This window comes from Crinia signifera, chromosome 1, assembly GCF_055691185.1.
Source record: "Crinia signifera chromosome 1, ASM5569118v1, whole genome shotgun sequence".
In the NCBI taxonomy this organism is placed as follows: Eukaryota; Metazoa; Chordata; class Amphibia; order Anura; family Myobatrachidae; genus Crinia; species Crinia signifera.
Genome location: NC_139217.1, coordinates 398,372,299 through 398,393,126, shown reverse-complemented (window position 1 = coordinate 398,393,126; position 20,828 = coordinate 398,372,299). Strand labels below are relative to the sequence as shown.

At 43.8% G+C, this 20,828-nt stretch overlaps 1 protein-coding gene across 3 annotated transcripts in view; it reads left to right on the top strand.

Annotated features, from left to right (window-relative positions):
• KCNN2 (potassium calcium-activated channel subfamily N member 2) overlaps positions 1-20,828 on the top strand; it is a 142,114-nt gene that overhangs the window by 39,860 nt on the left and 81,426 nt on the right. The window contains exon 1 of one of the 3 annotated variants that reach the window (XM_083151644.1): positions 752-872. The exons of the other annotated variants lie outside the window; for them this stretch is intronic. The gene's annotated coding sequence lies outside the window, so the exon portion shown is untranslated. Of the gene's footprint in view, positions 1-751; positions 873-20,828 lie in introns of those variants that run through there. 3 annotated transcript variants of the gene reach the window in all.

Here is a 20,828-nt window from a genome sequence, read left to right as displayed (position 1 = left end):
ATAAAATAGCAATAGAAAAGCAACAATCTTCTGAATGTGGTGTTATCTGCTGTAAATTATTCTGATGAATAATGCAGTAGATGGGGATTTCTATTATTCTTTGCATTTGCTTTCAGGTGCTTCTATCCTCCATCCCTAATGCGTCATAAGTTTTGCACAATACAGCCTGCATTTGGAAAATATGTGTGTATGTGTGTTTATTTATTTCCAGTTATTATATAGAGCACACATCTTCCACAGCGCTTTACAGAGAATAATCAAACATTCAATCCCTGCTCCAGTGGCACTATATTCCGTACACACATTCATTCTAGGGTTCATTTCTTGGGGAGACAATTAACCTGCCAGTATAATTTTGGGAGAACACTTAAGTACCCAGAGGAAACTCATGCACGCACAAGGAGAATATACAAACTCTGCACAGTTAGGGCCATGGTAGGAATTGAACCAATTACTTCAGTGCTGTGAGGGAGGGAGTGATGCTAACCACTGTTGACCGTGTGTGTGTGTATATATATATATATATATATAGATATAGATATATCTATAGATATATATATCTATATATATATATCTATATATAATGTGAATATATATAAAATGTGACAAGAACACTGGAATAGTGTTTGAGGGCAGGTATATTTGTCCCAGGTTCTTGTCTTACACCTTTTAGAAACAGGAAAACTTTCCTGAGAATGTTTCTTTTTTGTTAAAGCTGAGTAAGGCCCAGCTCAGGTGTTTGACCTCACAGAGGGCTAATCAGCACTTGCAGCTGTGCAAGGCCCATGTAGAGCTGTTGGACTGATCAGTGTGTGCAGACTGCCTGGGGAGGCTGCAGAATCTCTGTGAGAGGAATAAGCTTTCTGATGCAAGTAAGCTATCCAGTAGTGACTGGAAATCTGGGTGTTCTGTTTAGAGATAGTTAGGAATATCCTGTGCTTAGTTAGTTATTTTGTTGTTTATTTTTATTTTCTACTGAATAAAACTGGTTGCAGCCAGTTGCACCCCCAAAGACTGGACTTGTATGATTTCTCAGCTGCTGCCTTCTACCCCAGGAAAAGGCATCCAGTTCCCCTACAGTGTTACAATATATACTTACATGCAGCATGTGTGTGTGTGTGTGTATATATATATATATATATATATATATATATATATACAGGATACTTGCGATCTGGCACTCCTGGTACCTTGGTCGATGGCCTGGGTGCCTTCGTAGAAATTGTATATGCAGGTGGGTGAGGATAACTCCAAGGAGGTAAATCACCAGCGCGGCACTCCAGGGCTTGTGAGAAAATAAGCAAATTTATTCGTGCAACAGTTTCGGGGACAACCTTCCCCTTCCTCAGGCAGACAGCAATACAACATAACAAACATAGGGTCCTACCTTATAACAGTGTGTGCAGCAAGAAGGCACCTCCTTCCGTTGTACGTGGCCGGTGGACTGGTTCAGAACGGGGAGACGCCGCCAGCGGGATGCAAAGCGGACGTTACTTCCTGTATCTGACGTCACCATGCTGCGTCTTGCACGCTAACACCCGTTGCCATGCAAACAGGGTAGCGTGAGGTGTTTAGAGACGGTAGCTAGGTTACCTGACTCCACGTAACAGCGGTGGTAAGGAATGGTGCTGGTAGTGAAATATATGGTGCTGTGTAAATTAAAAAATGCATACAAACACTAATTATAAAAACATGATGCTGGTGTGAATATCGCAAGTAGTTATACTAAAAAACGTGCAGCATATATGTAGTGCACGTAAGTGCTAAACAATAAAGATTAAATCAAAAGCACATATAAGGCATTTACACATCCAGAAGAGATTATCTGGGGACATCTTGAATAAAGATGATATATGGGAAAAAGAAAATCAGTCGATTATCCATGCTGGATAAGTTAATCGCCCTACAAAAAGAGGGGTCAGGCCATCAGGCCCTGCTGGAGGCAACAATCAAAAAGACATATCACCCAAAAGCAACGGCACGTCTTTAGACCGCAAAGGGTTTAGGTTAGTGTATTCCACATGATACGCTCGTTGAGCCCGTTGGGTGAAACAGTGTTGAGCCTGTAGATCCATCGGGCTTCCAATCTTAAGAGGGCTTTCTGGCGATCTCCCCCCCTAGGCATTGGTGGAATGTGATCGATCATGAAATAGCGTAATGATGCCAGTGGGTGGCCCTTGGCCTTGAAGTGAGCCGCCACTGGCTGGTCCATTGGTTTATTCATTAAAGCAGCATTTATAGCCGAGCGGTGTGCGGCCATCCGCTCCTTAAATTGTCGAGTGGACATACCAACATAGTATAGTCCACACGGACATACTATGATGTATACGATATATCTGGTGCTACAGGTCAATATATGTCGGATCTGTAGCCTTTTATCTTCATGGGGGTGTTTGAAGGATGAACCTTGGATCAGATAGTTACATGTGGTGCACTTGATACATTTGTAGCATCCTGGGATTTTTCTTTGCCTTGTGGATGCTCTGTTGTCATCGAACCCGGTTATGTCCGTGTGTACCAATAGGTCCTTCAAATTACGTCCCCTCTTGTAGCATGTCATCGGTCTTATTTTGGAGAAGCACGGTAGTTTGGGGTCTGTGGCTAAGATGGGCCACAGGGCTTTACTCGCAATGGGTATAAGGCTGCTGTTGGTATCGAATGTAGTGGACCATGGGAATACCTTGGTGTTATCCCCTTTGACGTTTTTGGGTTTAAGAAGGTCTTCGCGTTTAAGTTTAAGTACTTTAGCTTTGGCCTGGTGCAGGGTCGACAGTTGGTAACCTCTTTCATGGAACTTGTCGATGATGTTATCGAGCTGTAACGGGAGTGTTTCTGTATTGCTACAGATTCGTGCTGCCCGGAGCATTTGGGAATAGGCCAGTCCCTTTTTCAATGGTGGAGGATGATGGCTGCTTGAGAGCAAGAGGGTGTTCCTATCTGTTTCTTTATAGAAGATGGAGGTGCTGATGTTGCCTTCATTCAACGTCACGGTCACGTCTAAGAAATTGATGGTATGACTGCTATGTGCATATGTGAGTTTGATGGGTCCTGGCATTGCGTTGATGGTGGTCATTAGGTCTACGAACTCATCTGTCATGCCCTGCCACAGCATGAACAGATCGTCGATATATCGACACAGGAGAATGATGTTATCCTTGGCGATTTGTTCATGAAAGAATATACGTTCCTGGGCGACCATAAAGACATTGGCATATGCCGGTGCCACGGCCGATCCCATGGCACAGCCCGCTTGTTGAAGGTAAATTTGGCCATCAAATCGGAAATAATTGCGGCGTAAGACCAGCTCAAGCAATTGTAGGTAGAGTTTTTTATTGAAGGTGAACCCTTCACCTAGAGAGTCCAGGAAATCTTTCATGGCCAGGAGCCCCTGGTCATGAGGGATCGAGGTGTATAGCGATGTTACATCCATAGTGCATAACATAGCAGTCGGGGGTAGTGTAGGTAGTTGTTTTAGACGATTGAGAAAGCTAGTGGTATCCATAAGGTGTGAATCTTGAATAGTGACATACGGTTGGATCAAGACATCCAGTAGTTGGGAAACCGGTTGAAAAAGGCTCCCTTGAGCAGATATTATTGGGCGACCGGGTGGAGCTGTGGCATGTTTATGAATTTTGGGTACACTGTACAGGATTGGTAGAATGGGATGAGTAGTGTGTAATGCTTCTTTAAGCTTGATGTCAATAATCTGTTGGTCGACCGCCTCCTTGAGTAGTGCCGTTAATTCTTTTTGGTACTTCTCCGTGGGGTCGCTATACAGTTTCCTGTACGTGTTCCCGTCCGCTAGTTGGCGCATAATTTCTGCTCGGTAAGTGCTCAAGTTCTGGATTACGATGCCCCCGCCTTTGTCGGCGGGGCGTATGACGATGCTGTGGTCATCTTGCAGAGATTTTAGAGCTTGTGTTTCACCTCTGGATAAATTGGCGTGGAATGGGATGGGAGCTGCTTTGAATCGCTCCATGGACGCATCTAGAAGACGTGTGTACGTTTTTATAGAAGGATTGTAGGACATAGGGTCAAACGCAGATTTGGTATGAGACTTGATGAATTGCGAAATGGGGGTGGGCTGAGGGGGGACCTCATGGTGCTGGAAGAACTCGCGTAGTCGGAGTTTGCGGTTCATCTTATGGATGTCAAGTTGCCAGTCGAAGGGGTCATGTCGGTTGGTCGGGATAAAGGAGAGGCCTTTGTTAAGAACATTTTCTTCATCGGGAGTGAGCAGTCGGTCCGATAGATTGAAGATTGCTTTTATTTTGGTCCTGCTCGCTTTGAAGTTCCTCTCCCTTTGGCCGCCACGACGGGTTCTTTTGTTGTGGGACCCCTGCGGGTAGTAACCCCTAAAGGGGGACGTCTGGTGATGGTGCCGTCGTCGGATTCTGCCGGAGCGAAATCACTGTCCGATTGGGAGGACCCAGGTTGTGGGGCAGCGGGGTTTCTCCGTGATCTCCAACCTCGTCTAGTAGTTGCTTGGAAGCTGCGGGGCTGGGGCTCGCTGCCTGTGAGCCATCGGTAGACCTGGTTAGACTCGTAGTCTGCCTCTACTGTGGCTAATTTGGTCCTTTTGAATCTTAATAAGTCACGACGGTAATTGTCGCATTGGTTTTTAAGCTTGGATGCCCAGGCGTCGAATTCAGGGGAGGCAATCAAATTTGCATTAGCCGTTTTAAGGTCATCAATTTTACTCCGGGTATTTCTGAGTTCTTTACCGGCCTCCTCCACCACCAGCACCATCAAGTCCAGGCTGCATTTGTTGAGTATGGCTACCCAACGCCTGCAGAACTCTGGACTAGACCGGCCGATGGTGGGGATGTTCCGGACTCGGAACCCACGAGGTATAAACTTTTTGCGGTAATAGTCCGATAAGGACTGGCCGTGCAGTAAATAATCAATTTCGCGGCGTCTTAACTTGAATAGTAGGTTATATATATCCTCAGCCTCAATGTCAGGATTAGCTTCCTCTTCAAACAGTATGTGGGAGATTTCCTCCTCTGAAAAATTCAGTGTTTCTCCGGGGGGGGTTACAGCAATCCCCTTAGATCCAAGTGGATGTTGCGATGCCTCCATGTTGGTTTAGGAAGAGAGGCTGGAGTAGACTCAGCAAGATGTGGGCTGGACGTCCTAGGGAAATTTAGGAGAGTGGGTGCCACGATCCTATGCCAACCAGGCAGGCTAGCGAATACAGGATACTTGCGATCTGGCACTCCTGGTACCTTGGTCGATGGCCTGGGTGCCTTCGTAGAAATTGTATATGCAGGTGGGTGAGGATAACTCCAAGGAGGTAAATCACCAGCGCGGCACTCCAGGGCTTGTGAGAAAATAAGCAAATTTATTCGTGCAACAGTTTCGGGGACAACCTTCCCCTTCCTCAGGCAGACAGCAATACAACATAACAAACATAGGGTCCTACCTTATAACAGTGTGTGCAGCAAGAAGGCACCTCCTTCCGTTGTACGTGGCCGGTGGACTGGTTCAGAACGGGGAGACGCCGCCAGCGGGATGCAAAGCGGACGTTACTTCCTGTATCTGACGTCACCATGCTGCGTCTTGCACGCTAACACCCGTTGCCATGCAAACAGGGTAGCGTGAGGTGTTTAGAGACGGTAGCTAGGTTACCTGACTCCACGTAACAGCGGTGGTAAGGAATGGTGCTGGTAGTGAAATATATTGTGCTGTGTAAATTAAAAAATGCATACAAACACTAATTATAAAAACATGATGCTGGTGTGAATATCGCAAGTAGTTATACTAAAAAACGTGCAGCATATATGTAGTGCACGTAAGTGCTAAACAATAAAGATTAAATCAAAAGCACATATAAGGCATTTACACATCCAGAAGAGATTATCTGGGGACATCTTGAATAAAGATGATATATGGGAAAAAGAAAATCAGTCGATTATCCATGCTGGATAAGTTAATCGCCCTACAAAAAGAGGGGTCAGGCCATCAGGCCCTGCTGGAGGCAACAATCAAAAAGACATATCACCCAAAAGCAACGGCACGTCTTTAGACCGCAAAGGGTTTAGGTTAGTGTATTCCACATGATACGCTCGTTGAGCCCGTTGGGTGAAACAGTGTTGAGCCTGTAGATCCATCGGGCTTCCAATCTTAAGAGGGCTTTCTGGCGATCTCCCCCCCTAGGCATTGGTGGAATGTGATCGATCATGAAATAGCGTAATGATGCCAGTGGGTGGCCCTTGGCCTTGAAGTGAGCCGCCACTGGCTGGTCCATTGGTTTATTCATTAAAGCAGCATTTATAGCCGAGCGGTGTGCGGCCATCCGCTCCTTAAATTGTCGAGTGGACATACCAACATAGTATAGTCCACACGGACATACTATGATGTATACGATATATCTGGTGCTACAGGTCAATATATGTCGGATCTGTAGCCTTTTATCTTCATGGGGGTGTTTGAAGGATGAACCTTGGATCAGATAGTTACATGTGGTGCACTTGATACATTTGTAGCATCCTGGGATTTTTCTTTGCCTTGTGGATGCTCTGTTGTCATCGAACCCGGTTATGTCCGTGTGTACCAATAGGTCCTTCAAATTACGTCCCCTCTTGTAGCATGTCATCGGTCTTATTTTGGAGAAGCACGGTAGTTTGGGGTCTGTGGCTAAGATGGGCCACAGGGCTTTACTCGCAATGGGTATAAGGCTGCTGTTGGTATCGAATGTAGTGGACCATGGGAATACCTTGGTGTTATCCCCTTTGACGTTTTTGGGTTTAAGAAGGTCTTCGCGTTTAAGTCTTCTATAAAGAAACAGATAGGAACACCCTCTTGCTCTCAAGCAGCCATCATCCTCCACCATTGAAAAAGGGACTGGCCTATTCCCAAATGCTCCGGGCAGCACGAATCTGTAGCAATACAGAAACACTCCCGTTACAGCTCGATAACATCATCGACAAGTTCCATGAAAGAGGTTACCAACTGTCGACCCTGCACCAGGCCAAAGCTAAAGTACTTAAACTTAAACGCGAAGACCTTCTTAAACCCAAAAACGTCAAAGGGGATAACACCAAGGTATTCCCATGGTCCACTACATTCGATACCAACAGCAGCCTTATACCCATTGCGAGTAAAGCCCTGTGGCCCATCTTAGCCACAGACCCCAAACTACCGTGCTTCTCCAAAATAAGACCGATGACATGCTACAAGAGGGGACGTAATTTGAAGGACCTATTGGTACACACGGACATAACCGGGTTCGATGACAACAGAGCATCCACAAGGCAAAGAAAAATCCCAGGATGCTACAAATGTATCAAGTGCACCACATGTAACTATCTGATCCAAGGTTCATCCTTCAAACACCCCCATGAAGATAAAAGGCTACAGATCCGACATATATTGACCTGTAGCACCAGATATATCGTATACATCATAGTATGTCCGTGTGGACTATACTATGTTGGTATGTCCACTCGACAATTTAAGGAGCGGATGGCCGCACACCGCTCGGCTATAAATGCTGCTTTAATGAATAAACCAATGGACCAGCCAGTGGCGGCTCACTTCAAGGCCAAGGGCCACCCACTGGCATCATTACGCTATTTCATGATCGATCACATTCCACCAATGCCTAGGGGGGGAGATCGCCAGAAAGCCCTCTTAAGATTGGAAGCCCGATGGATCTACAGGCTCAACACTGTTTCACCCAACGGGCTCAACGAGCGTATCATGTGGAATACACTAACCTAAACCCTTTGCGGTCTAAAGACGTGCCGTTGCTTTTGGGTGATATGTCTTTTTGATTGTTGCCTCCAGCAGGGCCTGATGGCCTGACCCCTCTTTTTGTAGGGCGATTAACTTATCCAGCATGGATAATCGACTGATTTTCTTTTTCCCATATATCATCTTTATTCAAGATGTCCCCAGATAATCTCTTCTGGATGTGTAAATGCCTTATATGTGCTTTTGATTTAATCTTTATTGTTTAGCACTTACGTGCACTACATATATGCTGCACGTTTTTTAGTATAACTACTTGCGATATTCACACCAGCATCATGTTTTTATAATTAGTGTTTGTATGCATTTTTTAATTTACACAGCACAATATATTTCACTACCAGCACCATTCCTTACCACCGCTGTTACGTGGAGTCAGGTAACCTAGCTACCGTCTCTAAACACCTCACGCTACCCTGTTTGCATGGCAACGGGTGTTAGCGTGCAAGACGCAGCATGGTGACGTCAGATACAGGAAGTAACGTCCGCTTTGCATCCCGCTGGCGGCGTCTCCCCGTTCTGAACCAGTCCACCGGCCACGTACAACGGAAGGAGGTGCCTTCTTGCTGCACACACTGTTATAAGGTAGGACCCTATGTTTGTTATGTTGTATTGCTGTCTGCCTGAGGAAGGGGAAGGTTGTCCCCGAAACTGTTGCACGAATAAATTTGCTTATTTTCTCACAAGCCCTGGAGTGCCGCGCTGGTGATTTACCTCCTTGGAGTTATCCTCACCCACCTGCATATATATATATATATATATATATATATATATATATATATATATATATATATATATATATATATATATATATATATATATATATATATATATCATGTAAGAATCCCAGGAACCAGGAGACAACACGGCACTGCGGTATAAAGTAGTTTTTCTTTATTGCATCATCAGCCTCAACGGCTCGTTTCGGGGTCACTACCCCTTTCTCAAGAGGGATGCGGATACAATACATACAAATCAATTACCTTAAATAGAGCAGGTCATTTGGCGCCGTCTCCTCCCCTCCGCGTACACATCCACAGCGCGCGCACCTGCGTCACCGGTGCCCAATGATGACGTTGACCGCTCTCACCTGAGTCTCCGTCACCATGGTAACCCATGTACACAGCGCGCGGCTGGATGTAGTTGCGTTGCTCACATGCGATGTGTCATCAGCCGGCGCCAATGGCGGCGCATCCCATGACTCACACTCATGGACGCGTCGCCACGGCAACCGGCATCAGCGCATTCATTCATGGAGCTCTGGGGCAGCAGACTGACAATAAAAACAATATAACCACATTTCAAATGCAAAAAATAAAACAGCGGCCACCCACGGGTCTCTCACCTCCGTGGTGGTCGACATACAAATATATATTGTCAAAATATGATAGTGAGGGGTGGGCGGACACACCACACAGGTATCACTGCTCACACCAGTAACACCCCGGGGTATCGGCCCCTCCCCCACTATTCATATATACAATTGGCATAATGTCATTAAAGACAGAGCACAAACAGTGTGTAACTGGCGTGGAAATGAACATGTAAATCTGGAAATTACATAAAGGAGCTCCAAACGATCCTCTCATTCAGGCCCCTAGGGGCAACTGTATCTAAGCGATAGATCCAATTCGCCTCTAACTTCAGCAATCTCTTATTGCGATTACCACCTCTATTGGATGGTGGAACATGATCTATAATTATATATCTCAACGACTCCAATGGATGATTATGGTCTCTGAAATGGATTGCTACAGGTTGGTCAGCCTTCTTGCCTGCCAAAGCAAACCTAATGGATGACCTGTGCATCGCCATCCTTTCTTTGAACTTCCTAGAAGTCATCCCAATATAATACAATCCACAGGGACAGATAATTGCGTATATAACGAATTGAGTGTCACAAGACACAACATGCTTAATACGAAAAGTCTGGGAGCTATGGGGGTGTTTGAATGAGTCGGCTGCGATCAAGAATTGACAGGTAGCACACTTTGGACATTTGTAGCATCCAGGTTTTTTAAAAATTGTATTAGGGGGGGTGGTACCAAAACCCGAGACATCTGTATGTACTAGAATGTCGCGGAGATTGCGACCACGGGTATAGCAAGTGAGGGGTCTCAAATCTTTGAAGCCTGGGAGACTTTGATCAGTTTTTAAGATCGGCCACAGTGCCCTACTCGCAATGGGTACTACCATACTTGAGGTGTCATACCTGGTAATAAAGGGGAACACTTTGTCTCTGACTTTCTTGGTAGGAACCAATAAATTGGCCCTATCAAGTTTGAGCGCCCTCTCTTTAGCTGTTAACAATTTATTTAATGCATATCCCCGGCAGTGGAATTTCTCAACAATCAGATCCAATTCAGCATGGATTTTGTTAGGGTCACTACAGATTCGCCGTGCCCGAACCATCTGCGAATAGGGCAACCCATTTTTAAGTGGGGGAGGGTGGTGACTACTGGCTAGTAAAAGGGTGTTTCTATCCGTTGGCTTACGGAATACTTCAGTAGAAATCACACCATGTTTAAGAGATACAGCAACATCGAGAAAATCAATTGCTGTTGCACTACACTTATGCGTAAATTTAATTGGTGTATCAGCATTATTAATCTCCTCCATCATGGTCAAAAACAATTCTTCACCACCGTTCCACAACATGAACAGGTCATCAATGTATCTACAGAACGTCCGGATGTGCTGGCCAAATCGATGTTTGAAAAACAACTCATCCTCGAAATTAAACATAAAAACGTTGGCGTATGCCGGAGCCACCGCTGCTCCCATAGCACACCCGGACGTCTGCAGATACATTTGACCATCGAACAAAAAATAATTTTTAGTTAGGATTAACCTAAGCAATTCCAAATACAGTGGAATATCACATTCAAAATTATTCAAACTGCCGAGAAATTCTTGCATGGCCGATAACCCCAAATTGTGTGGGATGGATGTGTATAGACTTGACACATCCATTACACACATCAAAGTGTGCTCCTGAATGTCCTCAGCTAGGGCTAGAGCGGCCCAACGTAGGCACATTTTTTACTCTAAACCCACGAGGAATCAGTTTCTCACGAAAGTAGTCAGAAAGAGATTGACCATGAAGAAGAAAGTCAATCTCTTGTTTGCGTAATTTCAACAGTCTGTGATAAATATCCTCTGCACCCAAACAGGTATCACTCAAAATGTATATTGTAAACTACCTCATGATCCAACTAAAGTTTATCAACAGGAATTATTCTCTGTGATTGATCATGCTGTTACTAGTGGTGTATTGGATTCAAAATGTGCAACAGCTCTGAAGGTGATGGATCCTGTGATACCGGTATTGTACACATTGCCGAAAGTGCATAAAGATCATCTGAATCCCCCTGGTAGACCTATTATTTCTGCCAGGGGGAGTCTGTACCAACCGGTGTCACAGTATTTGGATATGCTAATTCAGCCTCATATTACTGTACAGTCTACTTTTCTTAAAGACACAACAAGTTTTCTGAATCGTCTTGCTGCAGCTGAGGACATTCAGGAGCACACTTTGATGTGTGTAATGGATGTGTCAAGTCTATACACATCCATCCCACACAATTTGGGGTTATCGGCCATGCAAGAATTTCTCGGCAGTTTGAATAATTTTGAATGTGATATTCCACTGTATTTGGAATTGCTTAGGTTAATCCTAACTAAAAATTATTTTTTGTTCGATGGTCAAATGTATCTGCAGACGTCCGGGTGTGCTATGGGAGCAGCGGTGGCTCCGGCATACGCCAACGTTTTTATGTTTAATTTCGAGGATGAGTTGTTTTTCAAACATCGATTTGGCCAGCACATCCGGACGTTCTGTAGATACATTGATGACCTGTTCATGTTGTGGAACGGTGGTGAAGAATTGTTTTTGACCATGATGGAGGAGATTAATAATGCTGATACACCAATTAAATTTACGCATAAGTGTAGTGCAACAGCAATTGATTTTCTCGATGTTGCTGTATCTCTTAAACATGGTGTGATTTCTACTGAAGTATTCCGTAAGCCAACGGATAGAAACACCCTTTTACTAGCCAGTAGTCACCACCCTCCCCCACTTAAAAATGGGTTGCCCTATTCGCAGATGGTTCGGGCACGGCGAATCTGTAGTGACCCTAACAAAATCCATGCTGAATTGGATCTGATTGTTGAGAAATTCCACTGCCGGGGATATGCATTAAATAAATTGTTAACAGCTAAAGAGAGGGCGCTCAAACTTGATAGGGCCAATTTATTGGTTCCTACCAAGAAAGTCAGAGACAAAGTGTTCCCCTTTATTACCAGGTATGACACCTCAAGTATGGTAGTACCCATTGCGAGTAGGGCACTGTGGCCGATCTTAAAAACTGATCAAAGTCTCCCAGGCTTCAAAGATTTGAGACCCCTCACTTGCTATACCCGTGGTCGCAATCTCCGCGACATTCTAGTACATACAGATGTCTCGGGTTTTGGTACCACCCCCCCTAATACAATTTTTAAAAAACCTGGATGCTACAAATGTCCAAAGTGTGCTACCTGTCAATTCTTGATCGCAGCCGACTCATTCAAACACCCCCATAGCTCCCAGACTTTTCGTATTAAGCATGTTGTGTCTTGTGACACTCAATTCGTTATATACGCAATTATCTGTCCCTGTGGATTGTATTATATTGGGATGACTTCTAGGAAGTTCAAAGAAAGGATGGCGATGCACAGGTCATCCATTAGGTTTGCTTTGGCAGGCAAGAAGGCTGACCAACCTGTAGCAATCCATTTCAGAGACCATAATCATCCATTGGAGTCGTTGAGATATATAATTATAGATCATGTTCCACCATCCAATAGAGGTGGTAATCGCAATAAGAGATTGCTGAAGTTAGAGGCGAATTGGATCTATCGCTTAGATACAGTTGCCCCTAGGGGCCTGAATGAGAGGATCGTTTGGAGCTCCTTTATGTAATTTCCAGATTTACATGTTCATTTCCACGCCAGTTACACACTGTTTGTGCTCTGTCTTTAATGACATTATGCCAATTGTATATATGAATAGTGGGGGAGGGGCCGATACCCCGGGGTGTTACTGGTGTGAGCAGTGATACCTGTGTGGTGTGTCCGCCCACCCCTCACTATCATATTTTGACAATATATATTTGTATGTCGACCACCACGGAGGTGAGAGACCCGTGGGTGGCCGCTGTTTTATTTTTTGCATTTGAAATGTGGTTATATTGTTTTTATTGTCAGTCTGCTGCCCCAGAGCTCCATGAATGAATGCGCTGATGCCGGTTGCCGTGGCGACGCGTCCATGAGTGTGAGTCATGGGATGCGCCGCCATTGGCGCCGGCTGATGACACATCGCATGTGAGCAACGCAACTACATCCAGCCGCGCGCTGTGTACATGGGTTACCATGGTGACGGAGACTCAGGTGAGAGCGGTCAACGTCATCATTGGGCACCGGTGACGCAGGTGCGCGCGCTGTGGATGTGTACGCGGAGGGGAGGAGACGGCGCCAAATGACCTGCTCTATTTAAGGTAATTGATTTGTATGTATTGTATCCGCATCCCTCTTGAGAAAGGGGTAGTGACCCCGAAACGAGCCGTTGAGGCTGATGATGCAATAAAGAAAAACTACTTTATACCGCAGTGCCGTGTTGTCTCCTGGTTCCTGGGATTCTTACATGCTGTTTATTCTTACAAAGGCACGTGGACTTTTTACTCAATTGTGGTGAGTGCCGAACCGATACGAATATATATATATATATATATATATGTATACATACAGCATGTGAGTCCGGCACTCCTTTCTGCAGGAGAGAGATAATGGTCAAGGGGTGCCCTCTTATAGCATACATAAGCATCAGTAGTATCTTTCTTGAAGAAACCAAGAGGCACATACTGGACTTTTTTAAATGAAGAAAAATGGTGGTGATTTATTCCATTACATCAAGGTTTCAAGCTCTCTCAGATCTTTTCATCAGGATGACAGGCGCTGCCTTCTCCCCAGTCCCCCGATGATGGGCAGATGCTCCGCCCTGTCTCTGTGTGAGGTCAGCGACCCAGTTTATTGCAGGGTCGCTGAGGGGAACTTTACCTTGCAAATGCCAGGATTTACCCGTATCCAAATCCCGGGTGTGAACCTGCATTTGCCGTGTGAATGGGGTATAAGTGAACTGCTGAATGACCCTTTGCCGAAGCACATACATGTTGTCAGAAAGACATGGGAAATCAGTATGTAGTGCTTTATTGCTAGAATGATTTTTACATTACACTAGGAGCTGTCATAGGTGACTGGCAGCCTAGATTTGACCAGCTGACATGAGCCTTACGGAAACTCAGTTAACGCTAGGTAATTGCTCCATTTATCTTTCCAGCTGTCTGTGATGAAGTACCCAGTGGCTAAGATCTGTACAGGAAAGTCGAGCAATGTTTCTCCAATCTGGCCTTCAGGGACCACTATCAGTGCATATTTTCCAGGTCCACTCATACAGTCACAACTGAAATGTCCCTGATGACCAACTTGAGAAACATTGAAGTAGAGAATTTCTGAAAAATCTGTGATGCATGCTAAAAATGTTGTGATTGTCACATGCATGTAAGCAAGCCTTACACTTTTAACTCCATGTTACACGTCTGACTTCAACTTTCACTTGTTTTTTATTTTTTATATATATATATATATATATATATATATATATATATATATATATATATATTACCCAGATGTATGAGAACATATGTATATGTACAGATGTGTCCCAATACATCTAGCCTCAATATGCCACGCAGTGGGAGATGCCTGGAGTGAGTGACCTAGGAAAACACTGCAATGTAGCATTTTTATACAGATATGGCTGCTGATAAAGTAATTCTGAATAAAAATTTTATTGTCAAAAAAATACTCTTGTGCTCTATTTGTACTGTCTTACGAATAAGATGTATTTTAGTGGAAATAATTGCAAAAAAAGACGCTCAGCACTACCGTCATGCCACGGCATTGGCACAAATAGAAGGGCTGTTTAATGTGAAGAGACGCTAGATGTACTGTAATACCCCTTCTAGACATACTACCCAGGAATTACCTGGCATTTTGACTGCTGGGTCATTTTCCTGGGTACAACCTGCACCCTTTTACACTTACAGCAGCAAATTACCGGGTGAAGCAGTTCTACCTGGTAATTTGCTTAAAAACCCAGGCTTTTATTATGTCTGAAAGGGTCAACCTGGGTCGTAAATCCCGGGTCATCAACCCAGGTAAAAAGAAGTGTCAGAGACCAGGGATTTAACACCCGGGTTGACCCTTTCAGGCATACCAAAAACCCAGGTTGATGCGCGTTCACGTGCAAAAACCTGGGATTTTGGAGTGTGTTTGAAAGGGGTATAAGTGAGCATATGTTTGTCCTATGTGTGTCCTTTCCAGATTTTGTGGAACAAATTATCCGAATGTATAGTACATGAGCCATATCTATAAATTGCAGCAATGCTTTTGTATTGTTTGAACCTATATTGTTTTAACAGCTGAGCTGCATGTGAACTTAGCACATGCCGATGGTCTTTTAATTCAACTATGTTCAAAGTGTAACATTGTTTTTCTTATTACCTGTGGCTACTTTTTCATTATAATAATAATAATTCTTTTGAACGCTTACATTTTTCTTTACAGTAGTTGTTCACATCATAATGAGGTTTGTACATTTCTGCTGCCATGTAGAAACAGGATGATGGGTTAAATATTGTAGCGCTTTTGCAAAAGCCAAATGTGAAGAAACTGTTTCTCCGATTTGTTCATATATCAAGTCTCTTTACATAAAATTAGCTCTGCTTGGGTCAATGAGCAATTTGCAGCTGGGATGAATTAAAAAGGAAATTTGTGAAGGAAAGCGTGAATGTAGGCTTTGCAGACATTGGTTTTTCACATATTTAAGATTAAACAGTTCAGTTAAAATGTAAAGTAAATGGAATCCTCTCTGGATTTATGTTAGATCTAAAACAAGGCATTCAGCATTTTAGAGAAGGTCAAAATGGTTTTCAAGAAGCTCTTGATGTTGGTATCTGAGCCTTTATGATACCATCAGGTTTATAATCCTGACGCAATTACCACCCTGTGGTTTGGAAATGAGTTTACAGAAATGTTGAAATTTTCATCTGCTTGTAAATACCTAGGCAGTATTGCTGGGAAATTCAGCCATGTGTAGCTTATCACAACAAACTGTATAGAGCCTTATGGGCCCCATACATTAGCAATCACAATTACTGGTTTTCCAGATCCAGTGATTTATTGGGCAGATAAATGGTTTCTACAATCTATTTGACTTGCCCACACATTACAGATTTATTTCAGTGATCGTCAGATTTTTCCCATCTAAAGATTGCATCTTCATATCTGGAAAGTGCCCATACATCACGTCAATCGATTGTCATTTCAGATGTTACTTCTTTTTATTTAAATAGAAGAAGAAGACGAAACGGGAATGCCCACACATATAAAAAACAACCGCAGATAATACCAGATTATTAAACATGTTTAAAAATCTGATTCACCAATCGATTGGCGATCCCGATCAATTTTTGATTGGGATCGCCAAAAGGGGGAGCCCACACATTAAAGATTAATTGTGACAATCATCTCCAGAACTGAGGATTGTCACAATTAATTGCTGATGTATGGGGCCCATTAGAAGCAAGAATTTAGTACTCAATGTGTGTATGGCAGTTTTTGAAATGTAACAATAACAGTATAACATTGTTTCACAACCACAGTCCTCAATGCACACTTAAGGCCCGTACACACTGGGTGACTTTGAGCTGAAAGCCGCTCAAAACAGCAAGTGGTGAGCGCCACTGCACACTCCATCATCATCGCCGGGAAAGCCGCTCATCTGCTGGTATTACCAGCAGATGAGCGGCTTTGAGGACGGCTTTGCATAGCACTGCGCTGTGCAAAGCCCCAAACCCCCCCGCCGACCATGCTGGGCAGGGGGAAAGCCGCTCAGCGTGTATGCAGTAAGCGGCTTTCCCCCCAGCGTTGACAGCGGTCATTGCTGTCCATACACACTGGGCATAATCGCCCAGTGTATATGGACCATAACAGTCCACTAAAACCTGAGTTATATTTGATTACAGATAAATGAATCAGTACCTCAGTTATTTTGATTTAAGCATCTGTGCTCAAGCATTGATATCCTTAAAACTTGACTGTTAGGGTTTTGTTTACTGAGATGGAAGCACTATTGAAGATGGTATGTTACTATGGGTGACCAATCAAAATCTACTTATTTATTTAGAACCTTCTAAAAGATCATAAATAGACTCCGATTGGTTGCCCATAGCAACATCCCATCTTAGTAAATACACCTCTTAGTGTGCTTTGAGGACTGAGGTTGGAAACCCCTGGTGTATACTAGTATTTAAAAAGCCTAACTGCAGTGTATATTATATTCTATGTGTATGTGTTCTAAATTCTTAACGGGGTTTGGTTTGTCTTCAAAAATCTAAATGTCAACAGTCAGTTTGGGTTCAGTGTGTGGTTGAACTGTAATACCCAACTGTTATGATATTTAATGCTTCAAACAGATTGCCAAGGCACCATGTTTGACATCGTAGAGCTGTTATAATTCCTTAAATCATATTAATACCAGGTCAGCGCTATGGATACCATCTCACACTGTCTCCGCTCTTAAGCTGGCCATACATCAGAAAGATCGATCTTAAGATCGATTGCGCTCATGATTGTGTACAATTTCCCTTGAAATCCCCGGCAGTCCTTGGTGGTTTTTGGACACACAATCTACACACAATCCATCTTGCAATCAGTCATACAATCCATCTGCTGTATGATTGTGTATACAAGATGTGCACACAATCTGCATACAATCCATCATACAATCAGTCATACAATCCATCTGATGATTGATTGTATGATTTGTGTACACAAGATGTGAACACAATCTGCATACAATCCATCTTACAATCAATTGAGATTGTATGATTGGGTACAATATCTTTCTGATGTATGGCCACCTTAAGTGTCATATATGTGTATGTGTGTGTGCCAGTAGCCAGGTGTTTTTGTTATTGAAGGTATGCATTTAAGGTAGTGTTGGGGACAGCCCTGAGCCGGTTCAACTGGTCATTATTTAGACCAGGGATGGGAACCTTTGGCCCTCCAGCTGTTGATAAACTACACATCCCAACATGCCATGCAACAGTTTTAGCATGGGCAAGTAGCAAAGCTGTAGCAGGGCATGCTGGGATGTGTAGTTAAACAACAGCTGGAGGGCCGAAGGTTCCCCATCCCTGATTAATTTGAATGAAATAATAACAAGTTGCAACAAATAATATGTTCCCATGAGCCACTTAAACCGCACATGCTGCTGAAACCATTCTCCGTTTATCACAAGGCCATGTCCCTTCTGTGTCATGAACTGAGAGGATCCATTTAAATTTTCTGTTTTGTGAACTTAAATGGCACTACTAAATTAGGGACTGCTGGAAGACATGCACTCAGACTGTGTGTCCTATTCAACTTTGTTAGCAAAGCAAAAAAGGACATAAATGGTCAAACTCATGTTGCACTGCGTGTGGGACAGATGTAACATGTGAACAGAGATGTAGATGTTGGTGGGCGTTTTCAAACTGAAACCCAATTTACAGTGTAATAATAAAGCTGTCTTACATTTTTGCCTGCATGCAAAAGCAGCCAGTATTTATCCAGCCGAGAAACAATATAACATTACATGCTTTTATACTTTACTGAATCTGACCCTGTATTTTTATTTTTACAAAAAGCCAATAATCTGTGGTTTATTCTGTTTGCTAATGCATGTTATTATGTTTCAGTCTAGAACAGGTTAGGTATGTAAGTATTTGATTCAAGTTTCTGTTTACTATCAAAAATAAGAAAGATTCACATTTAACTTGAAGTATTGTAATTCAAACTACTCTCTTTCTCTTCATTCCATCAAACTAAGTGTACCACTGTCACTCTGCAAATTGTCTAGATGCAAAGAGTACCCTCCAGGGTCATTTGTGCTCATCCAAGTATTCATCTAGCATGACCTACAAAAACAGAGCTTTCTGCCTCCCTGTGCAATGACTGAAATGGAAAGAATTGCGCAAAGCCAGAGTATCACGCCAAGGAATTCGTAATCCCTGCAAGGATGGTAGACTGTTTATATTTATTGTTTTAATCCAATAAAGCCATACAATAACATATGACATTTGAACATAACTTTTGAAATAATACAGGTTATTCAAAAAGAATGAACCGGTTTCATGTCGTGTTGATTTTAATTCTCAAGCATCGTCATAAAGTGAGTCACTGAGGTCACATTTGAAAGAGGAGGTTTCTAACTTTCGAATGGCTGCCACAGGGGCACTGTAGTCGCATTGTTCCCACAGCAATGTTCAACTGTTTGTTTACCCTCTTAATGGCAAGACGGTCTATGTTCTCGAGTTCGCGAAAACAAATTTGGTTGTCGTGGTTCTTTTCTAAGGCGAATTGGCATTAATCCACCTTCTCCTAAAAACATTCGATGGTGGATTTGACGGTTTGAAGAGAGTGACAAGGAAAAAGTCCAAGCCAACCACAAGTTTTGGAGGAATAAGTGGTAAGAATCTGTGTTGCGCATGAGCAGAGCCCGCAGAAGTCCACAAATCGAGCTAGCCGAGAGCTTGTGATCTCTGAATCCACTATCTGGCGTGTGCTAAGAAGACATGCATTTAAAATCATACAGACTGCGGAAGACCAAGGAAGCGGGTGGCATTTTGTGATTGCATACTGGGATGATGGAAGATAAAAGCTTTATTTCATGTTTTATTTTTAATGATGAAGCAACTTTTCACTTGAGCGGTACAGTCAATCATCACAATGTGCTTTTTTGGGGTACAGAGCACCCACATGAAACACCACTAAGGTGAACAGCTTCTGTTCTGAGTCATAGGACAAGGTTAATCATCCCTTTTTATTTGAGGAGCACAGGCCCTTATTCTGATCGGTGCGGCCGGATCCGATTTATGCGGCCAGGACCGTGCGTGCGAAACCCCGCCTTCCATACGGATCGCAAACTCCGTCCGTACGCGGTAAGAAGCTGGCCGAACGGACCGCACGTGTATTTTTCACGGAATACGCCTCCTCCATCTAAGGGAACCTCCCCCATCATTCGATGGTCGCAGACCATCGAATGCAGGACCGAGTGCTCCACCAGCTCCCGCAACCTCAGACCACACGGGCATTTCTCCGTGCAAAAGCAGGGATCTGGGCGGGCAGCTGACATCCGGCGATGTCATATGTCTGCCCCCTACACGTGCGTCATGGCCACATTACCATACGTACGCCCAGCGTTTGCATGGGAACGCCCATGAAACGCGGGGCGCATGCATATGGTAATGAGCCCAAATAGCCCTTCACGCCCCTCTCCACCCCCTGTTCGGAGTGTTCACATATCATGCGGGATTTGGCCGTACGCCCCGCTCGCACATGCGCAGAGACGCCTCTGCACATGCGCAGACTCAAAACATCGGCGGGCCGAACGCACGTGGAAATATACGCACCAACCAGAATAAGGGCCATTGTTACAGTACAATCTTGATATACTCCAAAACTGTCAGTACTTATGTATTATCTGGGCTCCCATGTTAAATGCACCTCATTTTTTCATACCCCTACTATCCAACTACGCATGGAGTTGATTTTATATAGTGTGGCAAGCGCAGCGAGCCACCATGCCTGAAGCGTGGCGAGCGGACGCGGTCTCATAAGAAAAACGGGAGCCCAGATATTACATAAGTACCAAACTGTCTGTTCACTTTGCTGTAGGCAGATTCAAATGACTTCATTTTCCAACAAGAAGGAGCACCTCCACATTGGAACCTGATGGTTCAAGCCTTTGTTAATTAAAAAGTGCCACAGCAATAGATTGGTAGGAAGGGGGCCCAAGACCTTGCTCTTTGTGCTAGGCCTGCGAGATCCCCAGGCATTTCAGTGTCATCTTTTTTCTTGTGGGGATATGTAAAAGATTGCATTTAAGTTCCATCACTAACCACTCACCTTAAACATCAAATAGCAGCAGC